Source organism: Equus caballus, chromosome 8 (genome assembly GCF_041296265.1).
Source record: "Equus caballus isolate H_3958 breed thoroughbred chromosome 8, TB-T2T, whole genome shotgun sequence".
Lineage (NCBI taxonomy): Eukaryota > Metazoa > Chordata > Mammalia > Perissodactyla > Equidae > Equus > Equus caballus.
This window is the reverse complement of record NC_091691.1, coordinates 41,176,190-41,188,536: the sequence shown is the minus strand read 5'-3', so window position 1 is coordinate 41,188,536 and position 12,347 is coordinate 41,176,190. Positions and strand designations below refer to the sequence as shown.

Here is a 12,347-nt window from a genome sequence, read left to right as displayed (position 1 = left end):
ACAGCAGGCAGGAGTCAGTCAGGAAGCATTTACTGAGTGCCTTTGAGTGCTAGGTATAGTGCCCTGCAAATGAGATAAGATTAATAAAACATGGCCCAGGCGTCCAATCCACTGTGAGACAAGAACACATCAACCAACAGCAACCTTGTAAGGACAATAATCACGCTATGCACAGGTTACTACCACAGACATATGGGGGAGGCCCACAGCCCAAGACCGAAGGATGAGGGCACAACATAGCATGGTTGTTGCTACAATGATACCCGAACATCCTAGAGGAAAACAGTTTTCACTAGTTGTAGGAAATATAGGAAAAAAGGCAAAAGCATTTCAAGTTACCTAAGATTCTTGTGGAAAGGAAGTCATTGTTTTATTCATTGCACAATGATATAAAAGTAATTCTTCCTTGATTTAGTAATGAAGATAAACAAATCAACAAAAAAGACCATGCATTCTATCTTACGAGAGATCTACTACTACCACACACAAATAATTTCTCTGGCCTCCCCTGACCTCATCCCATTTTAAGAGTGTACAGTGGACACATATGCTGCACGGTTCCTCCCCACCTCTAGGGCTGATGGACGCATTTCCCCAGCTGTGGGAACACTGCTGGCCATCAGCTGTGGGCCTCTAGTATTGCCTTGGATGAAGAGAGTGACCTTGCCCAAGGTAACCCACATCCAGTGACCGGTCAACACCGGGCTATGAAGACTCAGCCTCCTAACCCCAACTCAGGACAACTCTGAAAGGCCCTCAGAGTTTCAGCGGTTTCAGATGGGGTTGGCTGAGGCTTCAGAGCTTCGGAGGGCTCAGCCGAGACCTTTGTTGAGACAGCAGCATAGAACTGAGCAGAGGAAGAAGTAGGGCTGCTTCCTTCCCTACCCTTCCCTTCCCCAGACTTGCTCCCAAGGGCACCCCTAAGAGATACCCAGGGAACCCAAACTGCAACAGTGTGCTATGTCTATGGACTTTGGGAACCCCACAGTGATTCTGGAAAGAAGGAAAAGAAACTCATTTCTAAATTTCCACTATTGAAAGATGAAGCGCAAAAATCAAAAAGGTACCGCCAAACTTATAGTAAAAGGGAATTCTGTCTATGACTATAAAAAGGAGGAATCAATAGCAACAGAAAAATATTGCTAATCAGGCTGTTTCATTTATCCCATAGATATTTAGGCTTCAGCGTATTGAAAAATTTTCACAAAACAAAAGCTTTGATCATAAGAAAATCCTGCAGGACCTGTGTGGTCATGAGAAGGTGAGATGCTGCTCATGTGAAGGAGCATACAAGAGTCCACCGCTTCATCAAAGAGTGACTGAACACATAAGCTCACTTCTGTAAAGCATACAGATCTAAAGATTTCTCATGAAGTTCTCAAAAGCGTCACACATTCTTGAGAGACTTAGCCAATGCAAACTCATGCAATGCAATTTTGAACATGATTGGTCGTATTCTAATTGTTGTTTCAGGAAAAAGTAGTTTCAGAACCTCAAACTTTTCTAGTTTAATGCTCTTCTAGGAGAGATAATGAATTCCACCCAGCAAACAACTTTTGCTAATGAAGCAAATCCTTTAATAAAATCTCATAAAGACAGAGAACTGTGCCATCAGACAAAAGACTATGAATCTGAAGGGCATGTCTCAGTGATTCTGTCTATTACACAGCACTGTCTCTAAAGATCTTAAGGGTGACATTCCTCAGTAGAAGCTCAAGAACTTATCTCTAAGAGATGGGTGTGGCTTTTGTCTAAAGGAATGAACCTCAATTAGATTCAAGGGAAACTCACCAGGTTTTTAAAAAAATTGGGCTGACAGAAACACTGCCAGCTCCAACTAAAATGAAGAGACAGTTCTAATGAAAAGAGACCTCTGAATGCCCAAACTACTACAAGCAGAAATCAGGCTGGGAAACTATTCAATACAATTGGCCGTTTCTTATGGAAGAGGAAGAATGACTTAGACAGAAACGAGAGCTATGGAGAATCATTCCTAGAAGTAGGACTGAGTCCTAATCAAGCAGCTACATCACATGCCAGGCAGTATCTCAGAGTTTCTATGAACCAGTGACTCCAACATGCTTCCCATTCCAGCCCTTTCTGAATAGGAGACTCTATCTAGCAACATTAACCATCACAGGGATAAAAAAATAGTACCTACTTCATCAGGTTGTTGTGTGGCTTAAGTGAGATAATGCCCATAGGTGCTTAGCACAATGCTGGGCACAGAGTAAATGCTCAATACATGCTAATTATTACTGGGATGACCATGATTTTGCCCTGGACAGCCCTGCTTTATACTTGTTTTTCTGGCATAATTATAAATAACACCCTTGTGTCTCTTAGTTATTACCTACAAATTAGTCTTGCAAACCAGAGGATCCTTCAGCCCCATGCTTCACCCAACCTTTATGTGAAAGTGGCTCTAAGGGAAAGAGCCAAGGGACATGCTGCACGTCCCTGAGGAGACAGATCCAGGGCATCACCCTCTTCAGCTCTGGCTGCCCTCACCTGCCAAAAGCACTAGACCTCCAGTCGCACTCCATCACAGTAGCTCAGTCAATTGTGAATCAACAATAAAAGCCAGATTATGTTTACGATATCTTTATTTTGAGCATCAGAAAAGTATATCATTCATTTAAGAAAAAATAAAAGTTTTCCTTAAGCTAAATTCAAAATGTTGCCACTTAATGTGTTAAACACTTATTACAGTGACTCCTTTCTCAGATTCTAGAAAGCTTAGGTATTATATACTCTAGTAACCTCAGAAACAGTTTAAATTAACCTCAAGTATTAAAAAGAATAGGCAGCACAAATGTCATGTTTCTATGCCGAAATGACAGGACTTTCAGTAAGTTAAATAGCTTTTTCTTTCGTTCCTCTTCCATCTCCCACTCCCAAGCCAAGGGGCTCATCTTACGAACTTTCTCAACCTACAGTTCAATCTGGCATCCTACAGAATTCTCAAATCACCCTGCATAGGCTATCCACAGCATCAACACCATTAAGTCACTTCCCTTTCTAGGTAACTGGCTATTTTCATGATTATACTAATGTCAGAATATTTTAAGCAACTCAGCTGTTGGGAAATCTACAAATTGTACTCTGAATAATCCAGTGCTGAAAGGTGCCTCTTATTAAGCAACGATTTGAGCCCAAAATGCCCTCATCTGCCTGATCTAAAGTTAAAAATACAACTTTCGTGTTCTTGTAAAGAGGCATTAAGCAGAAGAGAGGCTCCAGAATATCCCTATATCTTTTCTGAATTATACAATTTTGTTTATATTATGATCACTTAAAATTTGCTATGAGCTTTAGTGTATTGACAGAAATTCCTTCTATATGATTTGCTGTAGAACTCAGAAATCTGAAGTTATGCCACGTGACTCACTATAAAATAATGAGCCTGGTTTTTGTATATAGCTTCTCCAATTACTTTCATTGTGGTACTTTACAAATTGTATCTTGTACTTTCATCTGAAATCAATTTGAGATTAGAACGAAAAAAGTGAAACCTGTCTTATAGAACAAAATTCCCAATAAAATTTATATAAAGTTTAATACAAGAAACACATTGACAAAAGCATCTTGCATTTTCAAGGACATGTCAAACCCAAACAGTAGCAGCTTCTGGAGTTCCAACAAAACAAACAAATTCTGCAGCTAACCGTTGTACCATATGTTTCTAATGGTTTTTATTCTACATAAAGGCAATTCATCCTTTGAACAAAACACATCACAGAGGCATGTCATTGAAGGCACATTTCTGACCATTTGTCAATTTCTTGCTACAACAAGCTCTGAAGTCTGAACAGGAAGCCAAATCCTGCCTGAAATTAATGGACACATTGCCAATGATTTGCCAGCACAGACCCTGCCAGAACAGTGAAAACTCTGGATTACTTTCCCTGTGAACTTTTGGAGGAAGACCCACAAAGCGATTCTTACAGCTGCCAGATATCTTCCCCAAGAGCTTCAAGATAGGATAACTTCAAAAGAAGAATTTACCTACTGACTATACGTGCATATTGTCCTCTCATAAGTAAGTTAACTTATTTCTTAACGAACCACATGTTAGTTAATTTTTCCTTGCAAATTATCTAGAACAAAATTTAACACTCAGGAAGCCTTCCTCTGCCAGTCAGTGATCCTGCTTGCAATGTTAATCAGAAATGTTCGGAAAATAAATATACTTTTGTGTTGGCATAAGACCAACATGATAAGGAAGATAGAGTTGCTCCCAATGGTTTTATTTCAAAGTAAAATAGAAATAACCTTTGGCAATATTTAAGACCACTGCTCCACTTCCCCATACAGATAATCAATAGTTGACAACTGTAATCCAACCCTTGTTGAAAATAAAAGGAGTATGTTATTTTCCTCAAAAACTAAGTGCAGTAAGACTGAAGACTGCGATTGTCCAGAACTTTCAAGAAACTTAAATCCTCCCCACATTATACTACAATTCTGCCTAAATGCTATTCTGGAACTTCGCAGAATACAGAACACAGTCAAACAAATCCCTTACATATCCTATCATGTCACTCGAAATTTTTCAGTAGTGAAGTGAGAGATTCAGGATAAACTCCACACCCTTCCCCACAAAAAAACAAACAAAAAAAAAATAGTAGAGTCTATTTTGTTCAGTGTGACAGAAAAGCTCAAATCAAAGTAGGCTAATCCAAAACGGAAATATATTAGCTCCTATAACTAACAGACACAGGGATAAAAATGCTCTGAAGCGCAGAGTGAAAGGACTCAAATGATGCCTTGACTCAAATCTCTGTCCATCAGCTCTGTCCACCAATGGCTGCCTTCATCTCAGCCAGGATGACTGGCAGCAGCAATGCACCTATATCCCACCTATTCAAGGCCCACGGGAAAAAGAGCATACCTCTTCCTAGCAACTATGACGTAAGTCTCCTGATTCACTCTGACTGGATGAACTCAGCCTTCTACGTAAGTAATGGTGGCCAGGGAGAGCCAGGGAGATGGGACTCGATCGACTTGCAATATCAAAGTCAGATTCCCACCTCTGAACCAATCTTTATGACTAGGGGAAAGTGAGCCTCTGGCCAGCCTTGTGTGACATGTCCCACTCCTGCAGTTGGAATGGAGCCCCACCTGAAGCACACAGTCAGCAATAAGAGAGGTGGCGCCCAAAGGAAATGCAGGTTTTGTTACAGAAAGGAAGGGGAGCGGATACAGGAGAGCAAAACACAACATTTGCCACATTCTATTATATTTAATTCATTAAAACAATAAAGTATATTGAATTATGTTTATGAGATTTAACTCACAACAGTTGAAAGAAAGGAGATATTCCATTTAGGTCCAAGTTAACCACAACATTCATTCAGAAAAGTACAAGACAGTATCATTAAATGATTTAATTACCAGCTAAACATAAAAAATGAACATAATCAATACTCAATTATTAAAATGCTGGACACTAAAATAAAGGCAAAGGGAACAGATAAGTAAATAAATAGAAAGAAAGAAAAGACAAGAAAGAAGAAAAAAATACAGATTCCCAAGGGAAAAAGAACCGTGATTAGGCAGCTCTTTCCCAAGAAAGAGTAGTCTAATTTCCACTAAAAATAGAAAAATTTTAGAAGTAGCACCTGGAAGTCTTTACTCTTCCTTCTACGACCAAATGAAAGAATTCCACTTCATGAGATTCACAATTACAAATATGAAAGGGTCTTGCATATGATCCTGCACATCCTTTATGACATGCTTAGATTTATATGTCATGTTGACTTAAGACATCTTTAAGGGTGGTCTCACAGTCAAGATTGTAAAATATTAACAACATAACACAAACGTGTTTTGGTTACTTATACATATAATTTTTCAATTGATATTCCAGATATCTACAAACTCTTCATATTAAAATGTCACTTTAGCCACTGGCCCAGTGGCAAAGTGGTTAAGTTCGCACGTTCCACTTCTTGGCAGCCCAGGGTTCGCTGGTTCAGATCCCGGGTGCGGACATGGCACCACTTGGGAAAAGCAATGCTGTGGTAGGCATCCCACGTATAAAGTAGAGGAAGATGGGCATGGATGTTAGCTCAGGGCCAATCTTCCGCAGCAAAAAAAAAGGGGAGGATTGGCAGTAGTTAGCTCAGGGCTAATCTTCTTCTTCAAAAAAAATTAAAAATAAATAAATAAAAATAAAATAAAATAAAAATGGCACTTTACATTAACAATCTAGTTTTAGCCACCTATTTCTGGAATACAAATACCTTGATTAGCTAAGGTGGAATATACTAGTATTTTCCAGGAAATAAAATATGCATCTATTGTTATCTTGAATGTGAAGAGAGTGTCATCCTGAATTCTAAGGCAGGCAAACATATAATTATTATGTACTCAGGTTTTCAGGTTTCCTGAAAACATTATGCATAGAAATGTCTCTAACATTTATGTACATTGTTTTGTTTGTTCTTCTCAACACAGAAGAGCTTTGAACCATACACACTGTCACAAAGACATCACTATTATTATCATCTATAGTCAGGTTTTAATTATTTATGATAAAAATGGTATAGATAAGCTAAATGGCAAATAATCTGAAAAGCATTTCATTTTGATTCCAAAATACAGTTTGCTCTTTACAGTCAATGCACGTCTCTGATACTGTGGGACTCAACAGCACTGCGCGTGAACTGTTGGGACTTAGTGGAGGCCAGACAAAAAAAGAGAAGAAAAGTGGTTCTTTATTGCAATACTTATAGAATGTCATCATTCATTAGTGTAACTACTTTTTCTTTTACAAATACTTTTCATACCTATGACTTCATCTTTTTTTTTTTGCTTGAGGAAGCTTAGCCCTGAGCTAACATCTGTGCCAGTCTTCCTCCACTTTATATGTGGGTTGCCGCCATAGCACAGCTGATGAGTGGTGTAAGTCTGAGCCCAGGATCTGAATGCACGAACCTGGGCTGCCAAAGTGGAATGCACCAAACTTAAACACTGCGCCACGGGGCTGGCCCCCATTTATCTTTCTGAGAATACTCCCTACAACAAGCATAGGTATTAGATCAACTGCAGTGCCAGCAGGGCTCGTTCCACAACCCAGTTTTCCTAGATGGCTTCCAACACACCTTTCTCCATTAGACTGGAATAATCCCTTTCAGTGTAGTCTTTCTGACTTCTTATGTCAGTCTAAAGAATAGAGCATCCTCCCCACCAGATGTGTGGCACAGTGCACGTCTATCCCTCCCAGCCAAGTTCACTCAGGAATGCAGTGCCTTTCCAGGTGCCCTCGACAGGGCCCAGGCAGACCCTGCACACACGAGGTGGATAAGACTCAGCCCTGCTCGAAGGGCCTGCAGTCGTGGTGCTTTCAGGTTTCCATTTCCCTGCTCACAAAGTTTTCCAGGTGTTAAGAATTCTAACTCAGCAGTTCCTCAACCTGGTTACTCATCAGAATCACAAGAAAGGCCTCTGAAACTCCAGGTCCCTGCTCTCGTTTGATTTTAGTTAGTATGATGTGGGACCAAGTATATACATGGTACCCATGTGCACATATTTACACACTCTCACACACACACACACACTGCCAGGATATGTCAGCCATTGTCACACTGCTCTGGATTATAAACTACCTGTGGTCATGGACTCTATCTGGCTCCTTTCTAAAACCCCCAAAGCATCTGGTAAAGCATCTGTACAAGACAAGTGGAATATGTCTACTGACTTTTTAACAGGTAACTGATAATGTCCACAACTGGGATAAAAACCATGTTTCCTGACAATCTCCAGACACGTCTCCATTATGGATATGTGTCCAGTGATGTGGGCAAGTGTGTTCATGTGGAACACCATAACTACACCAGCAGTTCTGCAGATGGGCCCTGATAAAGATGCAGGCATATTCCCTGAATGCTTGGTGTGGGGGTCGACTCTGCTTTGGCTTCTGTTGTCAAACTTTAGGTGATCCTTGGTGCTCAGTGACCGTGGCCAACCCAGATCACTGATGCGTGGGGCACCAGTCTAGCAGGAAGGAGATGTACACATTTATTGAACACTTACTATCTTTCAAGGGTAAGAAGATGGATAAGCCATAGTCTCTAACCTCAAATAATTTGCTCTCTAGAGGAGGAGAGAGATTTTCAAACCATAGCACAGCTATGAGAAGTGCTACAGCAAAGCAATAAAGATGGGACACATTGTCTTTCACCACTGCCCATAGGTGAATTTTAATGAAAAAGTGAGAAAGGCTACAGGCCACAGCTATGTTTAATGAAATCAATTCCATGCTGTGAGAAGAAAAAGAAGAGAGAGACAGCAGACTGGAGGGGGATGTACGGTTGAGGGGAAGTATTGGGTTTGTTTGTTTTTAAGATTAGGGAGATAACAACTTGCCTTTTTTTATACCTGTATTAATGGAGAACAGATGTGCATGCTACTTTGCACCAAACTGCATCCACGATACCCTGCATACAGTCACTGCACAATTAAGTTTTTGTTAAAGAAAAGGAAGCATGCCTTTGCCTAGAAAAAGAGTAAAAGAAATATGCCAAAAAAGTAAAGAGTCGTTTTCTTTGGATGATATTATTGGAGTCACTTTTATTTTGTTATACAATTTCCTGATTTTCTAGGATGAGCAAGTATTACTTTCATTATGAGAAAGAGAACAATGGCATGAGCTTTCTTTACATCAAGGAAATTCCACTTGATACAACCATCAACTATTCAACATCTTTCATTTCTTACTTTCTGCTGACTTTTGCCTTTCAAGGAAACAACTGAGCCTGCAAGATGGAAAGAAACCATTTTACAATGTCCAGTTTACATTTCTGAAGTCACAGCACTTGACTTTACTGGGTAACACAACTCACAAGTAAGCCACTTCATTATGATCAGAAAGAGCTTTGGTTGGCACTGCCCATCCACATCCACCTCAGCATGCTGTGTCTAGAGCCCTGGAAAGGCACGTTAATAGGGGACATGCCCACTGTAAGGCTTAACATGTTTAGTGTAGCTTCCATTAAGTCTGAAATATAAATCTCACACATGGAGATGAGGATACAATCAGACAAAACTTTGTTAGACAACGTATAGTGCAGTTTACTGTGAGCTAATGTGGAGCAGGTTCACAGCACCCTATCAGAGGATCACACAGTGATACATGGACACAGATTCATGGAGACTTGTTTCATTCAGGTTCTAAATGTGCAATCGTGCCTGGCTGATATTAGGTTGACGAGGATGCAATCCAATAAGCAGGAACAGCAAGGTGGTCTGAGAATCACCATTATGCCAGACACGTGTACATGGCAATAATAATTATACTTATGGAACAGGTTTTGTGAGGATTAAATGAGTTAATATATGCAAAGCTTTTAGAACAATGCCTGGTTCATAATAAGCACCGATAATATCCTATTAGATATATTCCAGAAAATGTAAGCTTCAAGACATGAGAGATTTCTGTCTGTTCTACTTACTCCCATCTCCCCACGTAGGTGATATCCATAAATAAATATTTAGTGAACGAACAAATACTGGGGTAAGAACAAACAGGCAAAGGGCTTGTTCTGAGGGGTACAGGGCAGTGATGACTGGCAGGGGATAGGAGCATCAGGGCTCGCCTATCAGAGAAAACCTAAAGAGTCTCTAGTTGAGGGCACTGAAGACATCAGTGGCTACCAGCCAACCTGGGACCCTTTTAAATTAGAGTCATTTTGACCCAATAACCCAACTTCCAAACCTGCATTTTCTTTTCCCTCACCCGCCTTCCTAATACTCCTGTGTCTCTCACAAACACCTGGCTCTGAAGGACCTTCGTTGTTCTTAGAGCAGAAGTCCCTAGACTTCCTCAGTCCATGGTGCTCTCAGCATTTCAGCATTCTTTTCATGGTACCCCTAGGCCAAAAGAAATATCTGACCACTGTTTATTAAATATCTAAGTCTAAACAACTGAAGAGTAGTCCTTTACATGGTGTCCAGCTAATACTGCAGTGTTCCCCTTGAAAAAGTAAACATCCCACAATACTCCTGTAAATTTGTTCCTTGTATGCCAAGGAATGCCAGAACCCCAGGGTTCCTTGGCATACAGTTTGGGAACCAGAGCCTTAGCAATTAGCCTTTATTCTCTTCAGGATAAACTGCAACTAAATTAGGAACACCATTTAGTTCAGCATCCTGGCTCCTTGCCACTTCCTCCTAGCCAATGTCCTCCTTTAACAGCTGGACAGAGACCCTGGTCCCAGCGGCACTGACAGCCACTGCATGTGAAATGGCAGTAAGCCTTATACTAACTGAAGCAAGAGAAGACCAATCTCTCCACATCTTTAAAAAAGACAGACAGACAGACAGACATGTTTAAGCATTTGGCATAGATCCATGAAGAAAAACTAAAGTCTAGAAAGCCCAGTAGCGCGTCCATTCACCTAGGAGCTCCACCAAGCAGCCAACACCTTCTTGAGCAGCATGGCCCTCCCTACAAACAAGCTTCCCCTGGGCCAGAGTCCATTCACCTGATGGCAGGTGCCTAACATGCTCTCAGTCAGCATGGACAAAGCACGCTGGAACACTGAGGTATTTCTCCTTTCACCACATCCCAAGAGGGAGACCTGTATTTGAGGTGGTGTTTTGTTTTATTATAAATGTCAAGGCAAGGCTTTTAACCTTAGTAATTGGACAGGAAAATACAAGGTACAACTGAATTTAAAAAATGTATCTTGCTGATAGGACTAGTCTTACTAGTTACTAAAAGGAAAGGGGAGAAAAAGGAGAGAAGAAAAACCCTGAAAATTATGGAGGAAAAAAATGAGCAACAAAAGAGAATTTTTATAAAACACTGAAGGATCTCTTCTCTCAAAGAAAGAGAATGCTATTGAGCAAAAATTAAAACAAAACAACCACCATCACAAAAATGCAACAACTTCCATCTGCTGTTGGGTTGGTAGGTAACCACCATTAGACTACCATGGGGTTGTTATATGCCTCCACTGTGGCTGTGAGCAACCGTCCAGAGAGATGTTGCCCTGCGGAACACTGAGAATCCTACTTCCTCTAGAAAGCTTATTCTGAAACTGACATTCCAAACCTAAGTGCAGCACAGGAGAGTGGGGCCGACCCCCAGCAGGGTCTAGGTAATGCTCATAGGAGAGTAACTGTGGCCTGACCTAGGGGAAGCAGAATAGAGAACCACTGTGAGTCCTGCATGGAGACAGGTATTTGTCTGAGAAGTGACAAGGAAGTGGCCCAGGAGTGGGGATGGAGAAGGTTAAAGAGGCAAGGGCTGGGGGACACTTACTGCTGTGGCTCGCATGCAGCCCAACGTGAGGAGACAATACAGACTAATCCAGCCAGCAGGCTTGAACGCAGGCATAAGGGCTCGGGGCCCCTCTGATTCAAGCTTGAATTTACAACTGCCTGGTGGGACCACTCGCGTGGATATCCATCTTAGTCAGTTCAAGCTGCTATAAGAAAAATACCATAGACTGGATGGCTTAAACAATAAGGATTTATTTCTCACAGTTCTGAAGTCCAAGATCAAGGGGCCAGTCAATTCAGTTCCTGGTGAGGCCCTCTTCTGATTTGCAGAGGGATACCTTCTTGCTGTGTCCTCACTTGTTGGGAAGGGGAGGGCTCTGGTCTCTTCATGCCCTTATAAAGACATTAATCCCATCATGGGGGCTCCACACTCATGACCTCATCTAAACCTAATTATCTCCCAAAGGCCCTGGCTCTGAATACCATCACACTGGGGATTAGAGTTTCAACATAGGAATTTTGGGGGAGACAAATACTCAGTACATAGCAGTACCCTTCTGTTCATGGAACTGAACATGTGTGAAACAGTCATTTTCCTCCCCCCACCCCCACAATGTAATCATTCTGTTTTCTTAATCTGTACTCAGACAGTTTCTAAACTGCCTTCACCCAGGTAAACACCACTGTGTCATCTTCCTCCATTCTGTGTCTTTGCAGGGAGGAAAGGCAAGAGCGTTTCTATGCAAGGGGAGCTTTGTAAGCATCCTGAGGCCGGGAAATATTAAAGCCTGAATAGAGCAACAAAAATAGAATGAATACTACAAATGCGGATGACATCAGGACAGTGGTCCTCAACCAGGAGTGGTTTTCTCCCCCAGAAGGCATTTGGCAATGCCCAGAGACATTTTCAATTATCATAAGGATTATGCGTTTAGATGCCTCTCGTGAGCAGAAGCCAGGGATGCAGCAAAACATCCTATATTGCACAGGATAGCCCAGAGACTCCACATAGACGACTGTCCCTGTAAAGTCAAGTCTGGACAACGGCACTGAGCTACTGCAAGAAAGAAAGTGTGAGAGACAAAGGGAAAACACCCTAGGCTACAAGTCCTGGA

At 41.3% G+C, this 12,347-nt stretch overlaps 1 protein-coding gene across 8 annotated transcripts in view; it reads right to left on the bottom strand.

The window, feature by feature from the left end:
* The window catches only part of PTPRM (protein tyrosine phosphatase receptor type M), a 770,187-nt gene that overhangs the window by 511,679 nt on the left and 246,161 nt on the right, over positions 1-12,347 (bottom strand). The gene's annotated exons all lie outside the window — the stretch shown is intronic.